Genomic DNA, 19,341 nt, shown 5'->3' with positions numbered 1-19,341 from the left:
TTGGATGTCGACTCAACAGCTCAACACAGCAGCTTGTGTGTACCACATCTTCTGTCGTTGCTCTAATGGAACATCCTGAAGCATTCCTGAAATATGTGTTTGGTAACGTGTATGGTCCAATAAGATGATCATCTGGTACCCCTAACCACACATTCAATGAGAAACGTTGCTGACATGGAGACACATGCACAGCATATGGATTGGACCCTAGATGACTTTACACGTGACAATTCCGATACTTAAACACACAATCACGAGACAACCCTGCTTCATTTGTAAACCAACGTTACTGTCAAACGTAGCGTTGCCTGCAGCTTGTTCTTGCATCCACTGACAGAACGTTAGTCTAAGACCAATGTCCGCCTCACTAAGGAACTGAACTCGTTGGAGGTGGTACCTAGCATTGCGATGCATTGTTCTCCAAACACAACTATGGCTCATTCCAAGAATTTGTATGACAAGTCTCCATAACAAGATTCGTGGAGATTGTTCGACTGCTTCCAGCACCACAACATCAAGCACAGGTGTAAATTGCGCAGGTCTACCCGCTCCCACAGGACCTGTACAGCTAGCTACCAGCTTCTTGGAGGTGTTGAAGCACCCTTGAAAACGTTCGACTCTCAGAGTGCCTTCGGGCGTAGTGTGCTTCCTCGTAGAAGCGTGCAGCCTCCTGTGCATTACAGTTAGACCTACCATAGCCGGTCGCGGTGGTCTAGCGGTTCTAGGCGCTCAGTCCGGAACCGCGGGACCGCTACGGTCGCAGGTTCGAATCCTGCCTCGGGCATGGATGTATGTGATGTCCTTAGGTTAGTTAGGTTTAAGTAGTTCTAAGTTCTAGGGGACTGATGACCTCAGAAGTTAAGTCCCATAGTGCTCAAAGCCATTTGAACCATATCCGCATGCTCTTCGTTCCTGTGTTCTTCCATGTTATCACCAACACTTGTACAACACAACTGACGCTCCGCAAATAACTAACATGAGTCTGACTGTATATTTTACTGTGTTATTCATTCTGTTTACATTCCCAAGTCTCGCAAATGTAAACAAAGACCACATCACGAACTGGCATGCGATGTTTACATTGAATCACGTCAGTAGCGTCTGGTAACCTCAAAATCGCATTACCTCGCAAACAGTTCGTTTGCCAACTTGCGTTGGCTCAGGCTTTTTTGCTTCTAATATCGCGTACTTTCAACTGTAGGCGTTGACGCCGTTAATTATGGTACGTCCTGTATAGTCAATACCAAGTAACAGCCGGCCGCGGTGGCCTAGCGGTTCTAGGCGCTCAGTCCGGAACCGCGCGACCGCTACGGTCGCAGGTTCGAATCCTGCCTCGGGCATGGATGTGTGTGATGTCCTTAGGTTAGTTAGGTTTAAGTAGTTCTAAGTTCTAGGGGACTGATGACCACAGATGTTAAGTCCCATAGTGCTCAGAGCCATTTGTACCATTTGAACCAAGTAACACTTGAGGTGTGTAAGGAGTTACGCTGCTAGACAATGTAAGACTGCAAATGAGAGCAGTGGAGCGAAGTTCGTATGAGTCGATTTTGTTAGTACGTAATGCCTACATCAGGGGAAGGTATGCACTCTGGGGCAAACCTACTGTTCTCCTTTGATTGGCAGGTACTTAACCTATTGTTCTCCTTTGATTGACAAATCCTTCACGTATTGTTCTGTTAAGTGGTTTTCCATGTCAACACACTTAACCTATTGTTCCCCCACCCCCTCCCACTCCCTCCTCCCTCAGGAACCCCTCCCCCTCGGTACTACAGGTACACTTTCAGGTCTGAGCTAACCTATTGTTCTGTTAAGTGGTTTTCCATAACACCGCACTTAAGCTATTGTTCCTCCACCTCCTCCCACTCACCTCCCCCTTCAGGTAACATCTCTCTTGCTGTTACATGTACACTTACAGGTCTGAGTTATTGGAATAGCCCCTGTCACTACTATCAATTTGATTGACTACTTAATTAAGTTGATCAATTAATTAACCTCCCCCCCCTCTGGTAAACCCCATCCCGTCCGACCCTCTCCTCCATCCCGGAAAATGGCGGGAAAAGGACTCAGTTGATCAGTCATTTGGAGGGAAATCGATTGTCCTGTGTGGAATACAGCCTCCGCTTAACTACTGTACTGCTAACACCACGTTGATTTAAAAATTTATGAAAATGAATTAAATCGATATTCTTCACATGTATGAGGTGTTTTTTTTTTTTTAATTCACAGCGTCCTATTGGTCTTAGAGTATTTCTCATCTGTATCGAAGGAGGGGGGGAGGGTGGGGAGGCCCTTACCAGTTGGGTCTGATTCAAGTGATTGAGAAGGTCCAAAGAAGAACCACAAGATTCGTGACTGGTACAGTCAGCCATGGGAAAGTGTTAGAAATCTCATTGAAATTTTGAAGTGGGACACACTTGCACAAAGACGATGCGCTAAATGCAAGGGGCTGGTCACTAAATTCCATAATCCTATCTTCACCGAGGATGTAGAGCATATACACTCCTGGAAATGGAAAAAAGAACACATTGACACCGGTGTGTCAGACCCACCATACTTGCTCCGGACACTGCGAGAGGGCTGTACAAGCAATGATCACACGCACGGCACAGCGGACACACCAGGAACCGCGGTGTTGGCCGTCGAATGGCGCTAGCTGAGCAGCATTTGTGCACCGCTGCCGTCAGTGTCAGCCAGTTTGCCGTGGCATACGGAGCTCCATCGCAGTCTTTAACACTGGTAGCATGCCGCGACAGCGTAGACGTGAACCGTATGTGCAGTTGACGGACTTTGAGCGAGGGCGTATAGTGGGCATGCGGGAGGCCGGGTGGACGTACCGCCGAATTGCTCAAGACGTGGGGCGTGAGGTCTCCACAGTAAATCGATGTTGTCGCCAGTGGTCGGCGGAAGGTGCACGTGCCCGTCGACCAGGGACCGGACCGCAGCGACGCACGGATGCACGCCAAGACCCTAGGATCCTACGCAGTGCCGTAGGGGACCGCACCGCCACTTCCCAGCAAATTAGGGACACTGTTGCTCCTGGGGTATCGGCGAAGACCATTCGCAACCGTCTCCATGAAGCTGGGCTACGGTCCCGCACACCGTTAGGCCGTCTTCCGCTCACGCCCCAACATCGTGCACCCCGCCTCCAGTGGTGTCGCGACAGGCGTGAATGGAGGGACGAATGGAGACGTGTCGTCTTCAGCGATGAGAGTCGCTTCTGCCTTGGTGCCAATGATGGTCGTATGCGTGTTTGGCGCCGTGCAGGTGAGCGCCACAATCAGGACTGCATACGACCGAGGCACACAGGGCCAACACCCGGCATCATGGTGTGGGAAGCGATCTCCTACACTGGCCGTACACCACTGGTGATCGTCGAGGGGACACTGAATAGTGCACGGTACATCCAAACCGTCATCGAACCCATCGTTCTACCATTCCTAGACCGGCAAGGGAACTTGCTGTTCCAACAGGACAATGTACGTCCGCATGTATCCCGTGCCACCCAACGTGCTCTAGAAGGTGTAAGTCAACTACCCTGGCCAGCAAGATCTCCGGATCTGTCCCCCGTTGTGCATGTTTGGGACTGGATGAAGCGTCGTCTCACGCGGTCTGCACGTCCAACACGAACGCTGGTCCAACTGAGGCGCCAGGTGGAAATGGCATGGCAAGCCGTTCCACAGGACTACATCCAGCATCTCTACGATCGTCTCCATGGGAGAATAGCAGCCTGCATTGCTGCGAAAGGTGGATATACACTGTACTAATGCCGACATTGTGCATGCTCTGTTGCCTGTGTCAATGTGCCTGTGGTTATGTCAGTGTGATCATGTGATGTATCTGACCCCAGGAATGTGTCAATAAAATTTCCCCTTCCTGGGACAATGAATTCACGGTGTTCTTATTTCAATTTCCAGGAGTGTATTATTACCACCAACTTTCATATCGCGCAATGATCACCATTAAAAGACAAGGTAAATTAGAGCTTGTACTGAGGCATTCAGACAGTCGTTTTTCCCTCCATGATCCGCGAGTGGAACAGAAGGAGGGAAATATGACTTTGGGGCAACAAGTGTCCTCCACCACATACCACTTGGCGACTAGCGGAGTATATATGTAGATGTAGGTTGGATATAGTTTAAACAAAAGATCACTAGTAAAAAACACATCCCGCCATCCGACACCAACATCGGAGTCGGGGTGCATCAGTGGTCCCCGCGAAGCTACGATGCAACCATTCAGGTCCCACAAGGATGAGCCCCAGCATCTCTTTCATACTTCACACCTCAGAAATTCCTGTCGAAATATCTGTTCACCTATGTACCATTGCTGACGCAATGACGCATAGGGTCCAGTGCGGAGAGATAGATGTTGCAATACTTCTCAGAACAGCACAGGGCGCATTCCTAATGATACAGCCCGTCCGTCACTGAACTTACCCATAAAACTGCCACTGCTACCAATGTAGGAGCACCATACGGCCCTTTTTTCTCTGCAGACGAGACTTTCAGTCGCAAAATTATTTTTCACAGATCGCTACACTGCAATGACAGTTAAATCTGCAAATGTTGGCTACAGATCATCAAGAATATTGGAAGCCAGGAACATATTTATCAGTCTAACTACAATTCAATATTATGATTGCTGCTGCAGTCTGACACCGTCTGGAACGAGTCTCAGTATTTATAGCGCACATAATTTTACATGTAAAAAAAAAAATCTCTCTCATACCCTTGCGGTTATGGATGTCCTGAATCTTTACGTCCCTCACTATAGGACACACACTCATCTTCTCTGGTCATGCCACAACATAAGCCACGGTAACTTTACACTGCAATATATACACATTTTACTCAAACAGTGCAGTTATCTTGTATATTTGTACAACACCCGAAAATATTATGGTATACCTACACTCACACAGGCTATATGTCTCGAGTCCCCTCAGTCCTAGGAAATTATCTGACAAAGTCGTCGAATCAGCGTTTCTGGAAGGAGCTGCATCCAGCCAATATTCTGTCAAACAATTGTTATGAAGGACTGGCGTCCATCACTGTGTGATAATGAATACCACACCCGCGGATGTAATGCTTGGAAACGCATCACCGACGCAGGCTGGTGTACTGTAGACAATATCACTACCGATAGAACAACAAGGAAAATGCTAGGGTATGCTTAGGAGGAGCCGATGAGGGGACGTATTGTTACAGCCGCATTGCCCATCCTGTTTGTACACTATACCAACTCCAGTTGAACACCTGCATTGCTATTTTGTGCAGCTGTTTACGAAATGAATCTGTCACCACCCACGTTCGGATATACTTCTCAGTGTGTTGAAATCACAATTCACCATGTCCAATCTATCCTTCCATTACGATTAGACATAAGCAATCTTTTTTGTTTTTACGTGAATAGTAGTTTGATTTCTCCCCACAAACGTATGTCAGAACATAAGCCCCAGTACCTTCATGTTCAAGCAGCAGCATAACATTTCTGACTATCAATTATGAGTGTATAGAAAAATTATGATACGTCCACACTTGTACCAGCTGGGTGTCGTTTTCGCACTGCAAAAAAGTCTTCCGCCATGATGTATTTGTCGATGAATAAAGGATGTAATTACAGTTTAAAAAAGCCCTAGAGTATTTTCGGTTTATCGATTTCACCACTTCCACGAAACCTTTTGGTATTTTCGATACTTGTAAATCCAGCCACCACACAGTGGCGTCTTATACATATTCAGACAGCCAAGTCGAGGTTTATGTCAATGCGTTCCATGCATAGTTTCCACCACACACACAATTTTCCCCTGACTAATAAATCCTTGTGAGTGCTAAATATAGTAGAGTACGTTCATTCGGAGTAAATTTTCACGGGCGGAGGAGCAGGTGGGTGGAAAAATCGGAAAACTACTGCAGTCTAACGTATTTTGAAGTTCATGATGTTAACGCTGTACCTGTCTAACACTTTGGAGCGGGAGTAGGATCACTGCGGGATGGATATGTTGTTTCAACTGGCAAAACTGAGTTTGTTACAAAAACCAAAAGAGCCTGTTACAGCGTTATACAAAGGTTTTGTTTGTTACATGTGCGAGAAACGGTGACTTAGTAATACAACTTTGTTTAGATTCTATGACGTGTGTGTGTGTGTGTGTGTGTGTGTGTGTGTGTGTGTGTGTGTGTGTGTGCGGGTGCTGAATTTTCAAAAAGGAATATCATGTTATGTAGAAACATCCTACAGGCCTGAATGCAAAGAATGCTTTATCTCAAGCGTGCAATAGACTTGTTTTTGTCTCTTTCAGTGCACTATCTTTATGTGACTGAATAATCACTGTGATTCCATGGTGATTCAGTTATTCAACTTCAAGTGGTCCTGGATGTCTGTGAATGGGGTAATGATTTAGTTCTGAGGAGCGGTAGTGAGTGTAGTGTGCAAAGTATGGTCATGCTTTAGTTATCGCTATTAATGAGGATAGTGACTGCGCGACTCCGCTTGTTCAACAACACATTAGAAAAAATATTCCATAGCTTTTACTTCCTTAATATGTTACGACAATTAACCTTGAGAACTACGGACTCAATGGAAAAGAGAATGTTACTGCTTATAGCGTGTTTGAGCTGGTGAAATTAAGAAATGCTTGTAATGAGCTCTTGTATATTTATATGAATCTGATAAAGAGTCGTCGCCACGTGAACGCTTTTGATTATTACATGTTCCCTACACAACTTGCATCATTGCTACGTGATATATATTTTACTTGCCACCTGATGTGTGTCAAAGTATAAGCCACGCTTGAAGCACTATGACTCGAGTGCATGATGCCACACTGATGAGTCACGCTCACTTAAGATGTATTGCATTGGGTGTACAGCTGAAAAGATCGATAATAATAATGCATGTTCTGTATCCAAGTAAGATGCTATTACTTTTTAATGACCTATTTATTTACTTCATGGTTTCTATGATGATGAGGGTATACAGATAAAATTTAAAGATATGGCGGTCACAGAAGTTTCAGGAATGATAGAGACATTGTAAGCAAACATTGCATCACGGAGGTCTTTCAAGTATGTGAAGTGTGCTTAGACACAGAAGAGTGCAATGTGTTTAACGCATTTCTACCATGGAATTCACTGGGATGACCCTAGCATACCCTATAGAGATATGGTGACGGCGCTTAAATTATTCGATCACATGGATACCATCGTCTACACGAAGGGAAAGGAGAAGATCTCATGGATGCGTCGAATCTTTAAGTTTGCTGCTATTGAAGACCTGGAATTCTAAGGGTGTCCTTCTCTCCATCGACTCAAGAACATGCATGAAAAAAGTGTTGCTGTGTCTGCTTATGAAAATCTAAAATTACTTTTAAATTGGATCAGAAATAAATAAATTTTTACCTCACAACCTCTTTGTTCTTTTTTCTCAACCCTGTTCCCATTGTGACAATGTACAGTTTTTTAACCACATGTTATGTCTGTGGTTTTCTTCATGTACAGGAGATATAATTTTAGACATACCTGCTATATATCTTTGGAAGCAGACACGGTCACATGTCTCCTGCTCCCATAACCCAAATCATGCTGCATGATAGCCATAATTCCATGTAACCATCATATATATTTTGTTATCATCCATATTAAACTTCATCTCCTTAATAGCACTCATCTTCAGCAAAACTAATGCCATTTGAGACATGCACAGCATTTATATATATACTTCCTTAATATTATATATATATATATATATATATATATATATATATATAGAGAGAGAGAGAGAGAGAGAGAGAGAGAGAGAGAGAGAGAGAGAGGGGGGGGGGGAATGTGTGGAATAGAAACGATAAAACCGAAAAAAAGAATAAAAAATATTTTCTTTATATATGCACATCATGTGTGTAAAAGAAAGAAAAAATCACAAAAAAATATTAAAAGAAATATATAAATGAATGTACTTCTTGATACACAACATATTTCTAGGCCGTAAATACACTCCTGGAAATGGAAAAAAGAACACATTGACACCGGTGTGTCAGACCCACCATACTTGCTCCGGACACTGCGAGAGGGCTGTACAAGCAATGATCACACGCACGGCACAGCGGACACACCAGGAACCGCGGTGTTGGCCGTCGAATGGCGCTAGCTGCGCAGCATTTGTGCACCGCCGCCGTCAGTGTCAGCCAGTTTGCCGTGGCATACGGAGCTCCATCGCAGTCTTTAACACTGGTAGCATGCCGCGACAGCGTGGACGTGAACCGTATGTGCAGTTGACGGACTTTGAGCGAGGGCGTATAGTGGGCATGCGGGAGGCCGGGTGGACGTACCGCCGAATTGTTCAACACGTGGGGCGTGAGGTCTCCACAGTACATCGATGTTGTCGCCAGTGGTCGGCGGAAGGTGCACGTGCCCGTCGACCTGGGACCGGACCGCAGCGACGCACGGATGCACGCCAAGACCGTAGGATCCTATGCAGTGCCGTAGGGGACCGCACCGCCACTTCCCAGCAAATTAGGGACACTGTTGCTCCTGGGGTATCGGCGAGGACCATTCGCAACCGTCTCCATGAAGCTGGGCTACGTTCCCGCACACCGTTAGGCCGTCTTCCGCTCACGCCCCAACATCGTGCAGCCCGCCTCCAGTGGTGTCGCGACAGGCGTGAATGGAGGGACGAATGGAGACGTGTCGTCTTCAGCGATGAGAGTCGCTTCTGCCTTGGTGCCAATGATGGTCGTATGCATGTTTGGCGCCGTGCAGGTGAGCGCCACAATCAGGACTGCATACGACCGAGGCACACAGGGCCAACACATCGGCATCATGGTGTGGGGAGCGATCTCCTACACTGGCCGTACACCACTGGTGATCGTCGAGGGGACACTGAATAGTGCATGATACATCCAAACCGTCATCGAACCCATCGTTCTACCATCCCTATACCGGCAACGGAACTTGCTGTTCCAACAGGACAATGCACGTCCGCATGTATCCCGTGCCACCCAACGTGCTCTAGAAGGTGTAAGTCAACTACCCTGGCCAGCAACATCTCCGGATCTGTCCCCCATTGAGCATGTTTGGGACTGGATGAAGCGTCGTCTCACGCTTGCAATAGTGAAAGACTGGAGCAAATGCTGCTTTTAATCGCAAACAGCTGCAGGTACATATTTGTTTGCCGGTGTCGGTTGCTAACAGTTATTTTAGAATTGCTGTTGATTTTGTTATCACCAGCATCACGTTTTTTGTGGCTTTGCAAACATTAAACAGTTTCTAGCTGAGTGTGAGAGCGTAGTCCACCGATTTAAAAGACATGATGATTTTTTTAACGGTATAACCGCACATTTGCTAATGTCGCCGCTGTTACTAACTACCTTTGTTTGAATGAATTCGAAACAAAGTAACTGTCCAATTCTTTAAGTGCTTTACGTCAGCTAAATGATACTTAATATCTGCTATTCCCCCATCCGTATTCTGCTTCATAGTCACGCTTCCGTCGCTTGATGAAGAAACATTCGTGTGAATGTTTTATCTTGGAGTTAAAACTTCCTTTTACGCACTTTGAGTTCACTTGAAGCATCCAAACACGCTATTCACAAATTACCGCTGCATGACACAGAAAACAGAGAATCGCGTTGCTGTAACTCTTAAACTAAAGTAACATAATGGACGCTGATGGCGGCCCATCATTGTGGCATCACGCATTCGAGTCATAGCGCTTAAAGCGTCGCTTATACTTTGACATACGTCAAGTGGCAAGTAAAATATATATCACGTAGTAATGGTGCAAGTTGTGTAGGGAACATGTAATAATCAAAAGCGTTCACTTGGCGACGACCCTTTATCAGTTTCATATAAATATCCAAGAGCACATTTCATGATTTCACCAGTTCAAACACGCTGTAAGCAGTAATATTCTCTTTCCCGCTGAATCCGTAGTTCTCAAGGTTAATTGTCGTAACATGTTAAAGAACTAAGAGCTATGGAATATTTTTTTCTAATATGTGGCTACAGCTCTGTTGTTGAACAAGCGGAGTCGCGTAGTCACTGTCCCCCTTTAATAGCGATAACTAAAGCATGACCATATTTTGCACACTATACTCACTACTGATCCTCAGAACAACGGTATTGCTTCATTCACAGACATCTAGGACAAACTTGAAGTTTAATAACTGAATTACGATGGAATCATAGTGATTATTTAGTCTCATAAAGCTTGTGCACTGAAAGAGACAAAAACAAGTCTCTTGCACGCTTGTGATAAAGCATTCTTTGCATTTAGGCCTGTAGGAGGTTTCTACATAACATGATATTCCTTTTTGAAAATTCTCGTCTGCAGGAAAAAAAGGGGTCGAGGTGGGTGGTGCTCCTACATCGATAGCTGCCGCAGTTTGACGGGTAAGTTCAGTGACGGATGGGCTGTATCGTTAGGAATGCATCCTGTGCTATTCTGGGAAGTACTGCAACATGTCTCCATGCTGGACCCTTTGCAGCATCGCTTCAGCAATGGTACCTAGGTGAATACGTATCTCTACAGGAATTTCTCAGATGTCAAGTATGAGAGAGATGCGGGTGCCTTATCCTTGGGGGGGCCCGAACAGTCGCGTCATAGGTTTGTGTCGGGTGGCGGGATGTGTTTTTTACTAGCGATCTTTTGTTTGGACTGTATTCCACCTACATCTACATATACACTCCGCTAGCCGCCAAGCGGTGTGTGGTGGAGGGCACTATTCGCACCAAAGTCATATCCCCCCCCCCCCTGTTCCACTTGCAGATTGCGCGAGGAAAAAACGACTGTCTGATTGCCTCAGTATGATCTCTAATTTCCCTTATCTTTGAATGGTGATCATTGCGCGATATGAAAGTTGGTGGTAATAATATATGCTCTACATCCTTGGCGAAGATAAGATTTTGGAATTTAGTGAGCAGCCCCTTCCGTTGAGCGTGTTGTCTATCTGCAAGTGTGTCCCACTTCAAACTTTCAATGAGATTTGTAATGCTCTCGCGATGGCTAAATGTACCAGTCACGAATATTGCGGTTCTTCTTTGGACCTTCTCAATCACTTGAATCAGACACAATTGGTAAGCCCCTTCCCCCATACAGATGAACAATACTCTAAGACCATTAGGATGCTGCGAATTAAAAACAACTACCCCATACACGAGAAGAATATCGATTTAATTCATTTGCATAAATTTTTTTACATCGACATGGTGTTAACGGTACAATAGTTAAGGGGAGGCTGTGTGTGAGTGGTTGACATGGAGGAGAACAGCAGGTTAATTGCACAGCATGAAGTTAATTTGCATAATTCTTATGTAAAACGCAGTACAGTTGTTTAAGGGGGTGGATGACAAGAGAAAAATGCTCGAGAAATGGCGTTCACAAGCATGTGAAATTCGAAATGTGTACCAGAAAATGATGGGAGGAGATAACTAATTACTTAATTCGGTATCAAAGGCAGTATAATAGTTTAAGGTAATAGGGGTGACATGGAAAACCACTTAACAGAACAATAGGTTATGTGCCAACAAAGGGCTAAACATTAGGTTCAGACACACAGAATACAGTGCCAAACATTAGATTATGCAACATGTTTGCTCCATGTAATTGCTTCTTGTAAGACCTAGATGTTTCCAAACAGCAGAGAATGATGAGCAAGAGAAATCCAACCCCCATAAACGGAATTTTTTATAAATAAACAATATACCCTTTCCATATAGCCCATACATTGTCTAAATTGTTTAAACAATATTCCATACAGAGCTATCGATTTCCCTCCAAATGACTGATCAACTGAGTCTTTTTCCTGCCTTTTTCTGGGAGGGAGAAGAGGGTCAGAAGGGAGGAGGTTTACCACAGGGGGGTAGGTTAATTAATTGATCAACTTAATTAAGTAGTCAGTCAAACTGATAGTAGTGACAGGGGCTATTCCAATAACTCGAACCTGAAAGTGTACCTGTAGCAGAGAGAGGGATGTTACCTGACGGGTGAGGGGAGTGGGAGAGGGTGGAGGAACAATAGGTTAAGTGCAGTGACATGGAAAACCACATAACAAAATGGTTCAAATGGCTCTGAGCACTATGGAACTTAACATCTATGGTCATCAGTCCCCTAGAACTTAGAACTACTTAAACCTAACTAACCTAAGGACATCACACAACACCCAGTCATCACGAGGCAGAGAAAATTCCTGACCCCGCCGGGAATCGAACCCAGGAACCCGGACGCGGGAAGTGAGAACGCTACCACACAACCACGAGCTGCAGACACCACTTAACAGAACAATAGCTAAGGACTCGTCAATCAAAGGAGAACAATAGATTAAGTACCTGTCAAACAAAGCAGAACAATAGGTTTTCCCCTGAGCGCATACCTGCCCCTGATGTAGGCAACCCGCACTAACAAATGGGGCTCGTACAAACTTTTCTCCACTACTAATGAGTGATTTCCTCACCCCCATGAACCATGGACCTTGCCGTTGGTGGGGAGGCTTGCGTGCCTCAGCGATACAGATAGCCGTACCGTAGGTGCAACCACAACGGAGGGGTATCTGTTGAGAGGCCAGACAAACGTGTGGTTCCTGAAGAGGGGCAGCAGCCTTTTCAGTAGTTGCAAGGGCAACAGTCTGGATGATTGACTGATCTGGCCTTGTAACAATAACCAAAACGGCCTTGCTGTGCTGGTACTGCGAACGGCTGAAAGCAAGGGGAAACTACAGCCGTAATTTTTCCCGAGGGCATGCAGCTTTACTGTATGATTACATGATGATGACGTCCTCTTGGGTAAAATATTCCGGAGGTAAAATAGTCCCCCATTCGGATCTCTGGGCGGGGACTACTCAAGAGGATGTCGTTATCAGGAGAAAGAAAACTGGCGTTCTACGGATCGGAGCGTGGAATGTCAGATCCCTTAATCGGGCAGGTAGGTTAGAAAATTTAAAAAGGGAAATGGGTAGGTTGAAGTTAGATATAGTGGGAATTAGTGAAGTTCGGTGACAGGAGGAACAAGACTTCTGGTCAGGTGACTACAGGGTTATAAACACAAAATCAAATAGGGGTAATGCAGGAGTAGGTTTAATAATGAATAGGAAAATAGGAATGCGGGTAAGCTACTACAAACAGCATAGTGAACGCATTATTGTGGCCAAGATAGATACGAAGCCCACGCCTACTACAGTAGTACAAGTTTATATGCCAACTAGCTCTGCAGATGACGAAGAAATTGAAGAAATGTATGATGAAATAAAAGAAATTATTCAGATTGTGAAGGGAGACGAAAATTTAATAGTCATGGGTGACTGGAATTCGAGTGTAGGAAAAGGGAGAGAAGGAAACATAGTAGGTGAATATGGATTGGGGGACAGAAATGAAAGAGGAAGCCGCCTGGTCGAATTTTGCACAGAGCACAACATAATCATAACTAACACTTGGTTTAAGAATCATGAAAGAAGGTTGTATACATGGAAGAACCCTGGAGATACTAAAAGGTATCAGATAGATTATATAATGGTAAGACAGAGATTTAGGAACCAGGTTTTAAATTGTAAGACATTTCCAGGGGCAGATGTGGACTCTGACCACAATCTATTGGTTATGACCTGTAGATTAAAACTGAAGAAACTGCAAAAAGGTGGGAATTTAAGGAGATGGGACCTGGATAAACTGACTGAACCAGAGGTTGTACAGAGATTCAGGGAGAGCATAAGGGAGCAATTGACAGGAATGGGGGAAATAAATACAGTAGAAGAAGAATGGGTAGCTTTGAGGGATGAAGTAGTGAAGGCAGCAGAGGATCAAGTAGGTAAAAAGACGAGGGCTAGTAGAAATCCTTGGGTAACAGAAGAAATATTGAATTTAATTGATGAAAGGAGAAAATATAAAAATGCAGTAAGTGAAACAGGCAAAAAGGAATACAAACGTCTCAAAAATGAGATCGACAGGAAGTGCAAAATGGCTAAGCAGGGATGGCTAGAGGACAAATGTAAGGATGTAGAGGCCTATCTCACTAGGGGTAAGATAGATACCGCCTACAGGAAAATTAAAGAGACCTTTGGAGATAAGAGAACGACTTGTATGAATATCAAGAGCTCAGATGGAAACCCAGTTCTAAGCAAAGAAGGGAAAGCAGAAAGGTGGAAGGAGTATATAGAGGGTCTATACAAGGGCGATGTACTTGAGGACAATATTATGGAAATGGAAGTGGATGTAGATGAAGATGAAATGGGAGATATGATACTGCGTGAAGAGTTTGACAGAGCACTGAAAGACCTGAGTCGAAACAAGGCCCCCGGAGTAGACAATATTCCATTGGAACTACTGACGGCCGTGGGAGAGCCAGTCCTGACAAAACTCTACCATCTGGTGAGCAAGATGTATGAAACAGGCGAAATACCCTCAGACTTCAAGAAGAATATAATAATTCCAATCCCAAAGAAAGCAGGTGTTGACAAATGTGAAAATTACCGAACTATCAGCTTAATAAGTCACAGCTGCAAAATACTAACACGAATTCTTTACAGACGAATGGAAAAACTAGTAGAAGCCAACCTCGGGGGAAATCAGTTTGGATTCCGTAGAAACACTGGAACACGTGAGGCAATACTGACCTTACGACTTATCTTAGAAGAAAGATTAAGGAAAGGCAAACGTACGTTTCTAGCATTTGTAGACTTAGAGAAAGCTTTTGACAATGTTGACTGGAATACTCTCTTTCAAATTCTAAAGGTGGCAGGGGTAAAATACAGGGAGCGAAAGGCTATTTACAATTTGTACAGAAACCAGATGGCAGTTATAAGAGTCGAGGGACATGAAAGGGAAGCAGTGGTTGGGAAGGGAGTAAGACAGGGTTGTAGCCTCTCCCCGATGTTGTTCAATCTGTATATTGAGCAAGCAGTAAAGGAAACAAAAGAAAAATTCGGAGTAGGTATTAAAATTCATGGAGAAGAAATAAAAACTTTGAGGTTCGCCGATGACATTGCAATTCTGTCAGAGACAGCAAAGGACTTGGAAGAGCAGTTGAATGGAATGGACAGTGTCTTGAAAGGAGGATATAAGATGAACATCAACAAAAGCAAAACAAGGATAATGGAATGTAGTCTAATTAAGTCGGGTGATGCTGAGGGAATTAGATTAGGAAATGAGGCACTTAAAGTAGTAAAGGAGTTTTGCTATTTGGGGAGCAAAATAACTGATGATGGTCGAAGTAGAGAGGATATAAAATGTAGGCTGGCAATGGCAAGGAAAGCGTTTCTGAAGAAGAGAAATTTGTTAACATCCAGTATAGATTTAAGTGTCAGGAAGTCATTTCTGAAAGTATTCGTATGGAGTGTAGCCATGTATGGAAGTGAAACATAGACGATAAATAGTTTGGACAAGAAGAGAATAGAAGCTTTCTAAATGTGGTGCTACAGAAGAATGCTGAAGATTAGATGGGTAGATCACATAACTAATGAGGAAGTATTGAATAGGATTGGGGAGATGAGAAGTTTGTGGCACAACTTGACCAGAAGAAGGGATCGGTTGGTAGGACATGTTCTGAGGCATCAAGGGATCACCAATTTAGTATTGGAGGGCAGCGTGGAGGGTAAAAATCGTAGAGGGAGACCAAGAGATGAATACACTAAGCAGATTCAGAAGGATGTAGGTTGCAGTAGGTACTGGGAGATGAAAAAGCTTGCACAGGATAGAGTAGCATGGAGAGCTGCATCAAACCAGTCTCAGGACTGAAGACCACAACAACAACAATGAGTGATTTGTAGTAATGAATCACGCTATTCCCAGTGGTAATCCGATGAAAGGGTTTCGGCTTGGCCTTGAGACTGTTATCTGCCATCATATGTATTACCAGCGGTAAAGTACAGAGGAGGCAGTGTTAGGCTATGTGGGTGTTACTCGTGGTTAGTGTTTGGTCCCTTATTGAGCATAAGAAAAGCTGTATGCGGAAGGATACGAATATATTTTACAGCATTGGGTGCTGCGTACAGTAGAGGACCTGTTCGGAGACAAAAACTATTTGCATTAGCATGACAAGCACCTTGTCACAAAGCAGTATCTCATGGGCAATGGTTTGTGGACAAAAACATTCCTCAAAAGGGATGGTCTGTTCAGACTACCAGCTTGAACTTTATGGAGCATCGTTGGGATCAGTTAGAACGTCGACTTCGCTCCAGACCCCAGTGCCAAACATCACTACGTTCTCTGGTTTTGGCTTTTGATGTATAATGGCCTGCCATTTCTCTACAGTTATTCAGACACTTCACTGAAAGTGTCCCCAACGGAGCACATGTCGTCATAAAGCAGAAGGGTAAATACATTCCATATTAATGTCCACTAATAATCGTCCGGATACTTTTGATTATGCATTATGTTTTAGGGCATATCGTCATATTGGAGGTGACACGTCCCTGCTTTCACCAAGTTGAGAAGTGTCCTTTCAGTGAGAGATTGTGAGACATACAGTCTCAACAGAACTTTGAATGGACAAAATGTCTGAGTACCTTCGACGAAGCGTAATCTCGGACTTAACAAGGACGGGAAAGTAAGTCAGCTTTGGTCTTATCTAGAGAACTGTCTAGGTTCTCTGTTCTTGGTTCTCTGTTGAGGTGACTGAAGGAGAGTACTAAAATCCTAATTCGGGGTGGCTGGGAAGCACTCGGATCCACACCCGTCGGGAAGAATACGAAAGGCGGGAGGGAAGATAATGATTTATTGTCCCGTGATGACAAGCTCATTGGAGACAAAGTACAGTCTTCAGTTTGAGAAAATATGCTGAAAAAATGAACCGTGACCTATTCAAGGGAACCGTAGTGTCATTTGTCTTAGGCGATTTAGGGAATTCAAGCGAAACCTCAATCTCGTTGGGTAGATGAGAATCTGAACCACCGTCCTCTCGAATGCAAATCCTGCACCTTACATCTACATCTACATGTTTACTCTGCAAATCACTGTGAAGTGTGTCATTGTACCAGTTATCAGTGTTACTTCCCGTTCCACTCACATAGGGAACGGGAGAAGAATGGTTGTTTAAATGCCTCTATGCGTGTTGTAATTAATCTAATCTTGTCGTCATGATATCTATGTGAGCGATACGTAGGGGGTTGTAGAATATTCCTAGAGTCATTTAAAGCCGGTTCTTGAAACTTCGTGAGCAGTTTATGTCTGCCTGCAAAAGTCTGCTAGTTCAGTTTCTTCGCCATCTCCGTGACACTCTCCCACTGGTCAAACAAACCTGTGACCATTCGCGCTGCCCTTGCCTGTATACGTTCAATATCGCCTGCTAGTCCTATTTGGTACCGGTCCCAAACACTTGAGCAGTATTCTAGACTGGGTCGCACAAGTGATTTGTAAGCCATCTCCTTTGCAGATAGATTACCATTGTCCTACCTCGTGTCTTAACCACTGCGCCTCCTCATTTTCTGTGTATTACTAAAGCCGCGTAGCGGATAAGATAAATACTGCTTGAAGTAAAAGAAAAAGAAAGATAGTAGAAATTTCCATGGATGGAAGATCCATATTTAACATGTTACTTTCTCGTTACTTTTATGTGTGTCTATCTTATTTTCCTTCTTCGCGTTACTGCCTTCTAGTACGAGGTCCTCTGTAATCAAGGTTTGGCAAAACTGTTCTATTTAACTTCGCGGCCGGATGCGAATCCTGTCGCCGCAGTTCTCAATTACCTACCTTTTTTTTTTATTTTTCCATGTGCCTCTGTCCTGAATCGGCGCAGGGTCGGCATGGATATGCGCGGATTTGTCATGATTCATTCAATGGGTGGCCGGATGCCTTACCTGTCGTCAACTGATTACCCATCGGGACGTAATACGTGTACACAAACTGTCTGCGTGTAGTGTTACTGATGTGAAAGTGAGAGACAATCATTCTAAATGTTTGCAAATCATGTAAGTGAGGTGGGAATGGGGTAACAGGCCTGTGTTCACTTACTGAGATATTAGAAACCGCCTAAAAACCACATCCGGGCTGGCTAGGATACAACATGTTGTCTTCAATCATCCGGGCGGATCTGATCCGGGCCTGGCCATCCTCCTCATCCCGGAAGAGGCGCTTTAACAGACGCGGCTATCCCGACGAGTGTCATCTGTTCTTTATAACAATTGGTTTCAGCTACAGACCATAAATTTCTGCTCTTCAAATGAGCAAAACAGTGTTGAGTCTTTCACAGTATGAATTTATCAAATTCGTGTTTTGCGACAAATAACGCGTAGAGAACTATTTTTGGTGTAATTTTACACGACACAAACTTCACTAGCGCTGATCTGAAATAACAAATTGTTAAGAAAGCGCGAAAAAATGTCTAATGCTAATCACGTAGTATGTTTAAACAACACACACAGTTCAAAATTTATAACTTGTATAAGTAGCTTACCTTAATGCAACGATCAGTCTTTCTTCAATGCTTATGGACTGCTGAATGTTGGTGGTCTAAAGGGAAACACTTTTCTTGAACCCCGTAATCAGATAGTCGAGAGTATCTCCGCTTATTCTTGTGTGTTCAAAGCGTTGTGTATTTCATGTACAGAGCTACCTTTTTCGCTTTACCTACGTGTTGAACGCTATAACTTCTAGCAACAACATTCATAGCTTTCGTGTCGCCAGGTCAGCTGTCAGCTGTATATAGCTCAAGTTTGTCGCCCGCGCACAGGACACCTGTGCATGTCGCGTGCGCTGCCCTTGTAGCTGGAAAGAAGCACATCCAGATGTCGCGTGCTGTCGGTCGCGTTTATCGCTCACGTAGGACGCGGCATAAAAGAGTGAAGTTGTGTGCATCACCTATCTGTCGATTGTGTGACCTTTTTTTCTGTGTGTGATCGTATTTTAACTGTTTATATATCAATATAAATACAGAAATTTGCAACCAGTAACTTTTTTAAATTGTTATTTATTCCATGAACCGATTTTCGAACCATTTCAGGCTCATCTTCAAATGGTGTACAAGAGGTTACATAGCTATTTCAGACCTAATGCTGATTGCTGGCTCTGTGATAAGAAGATGGATCATGCTTTAACGCATCACCATGAGTATTGTTTATACGTCGATTTGGATCCAAAATTTGAACTTGTAGTTACTGCGACAGTATGGGCGGATTTTGTTGTTAATATCCACCTGTCTTCTTCCATTGTGATGGACAGTTGTTACCACATCACTTACTTTTACAGAATTTGTATACATATAACTGTAGTAACGAAACTTCGCCTGCGTCCAGCATGTGTTGTACAACTGCTGCCTGTTGCAAGATCTTCACACGAAGATAGGACATAGGCCTACTTTATACTATATTATTTGTTTTTGTTTGTGTGTATCAAGGGCGATGTATGGGCAAATACTTCAATCAAA

Source organism: Schistocerca serialis, chromosome 3, assembly GCF_023864345.2.
Source record: "Schistocerca serialis cubense isolate TAMUIC-IGC-003099 chromosome 3, iqSchSeri2.2, whole genome shotgun sequence".
Classification (NCBI taxonomy): Eukaryota; Metazoa; Arthropoda; class Insecta; order Orthoptera; family Acrididae; genus Schistocerca; species Schistocerca serialis.
Note: the sequence above shows the minus strand (reverse complement) of the source record.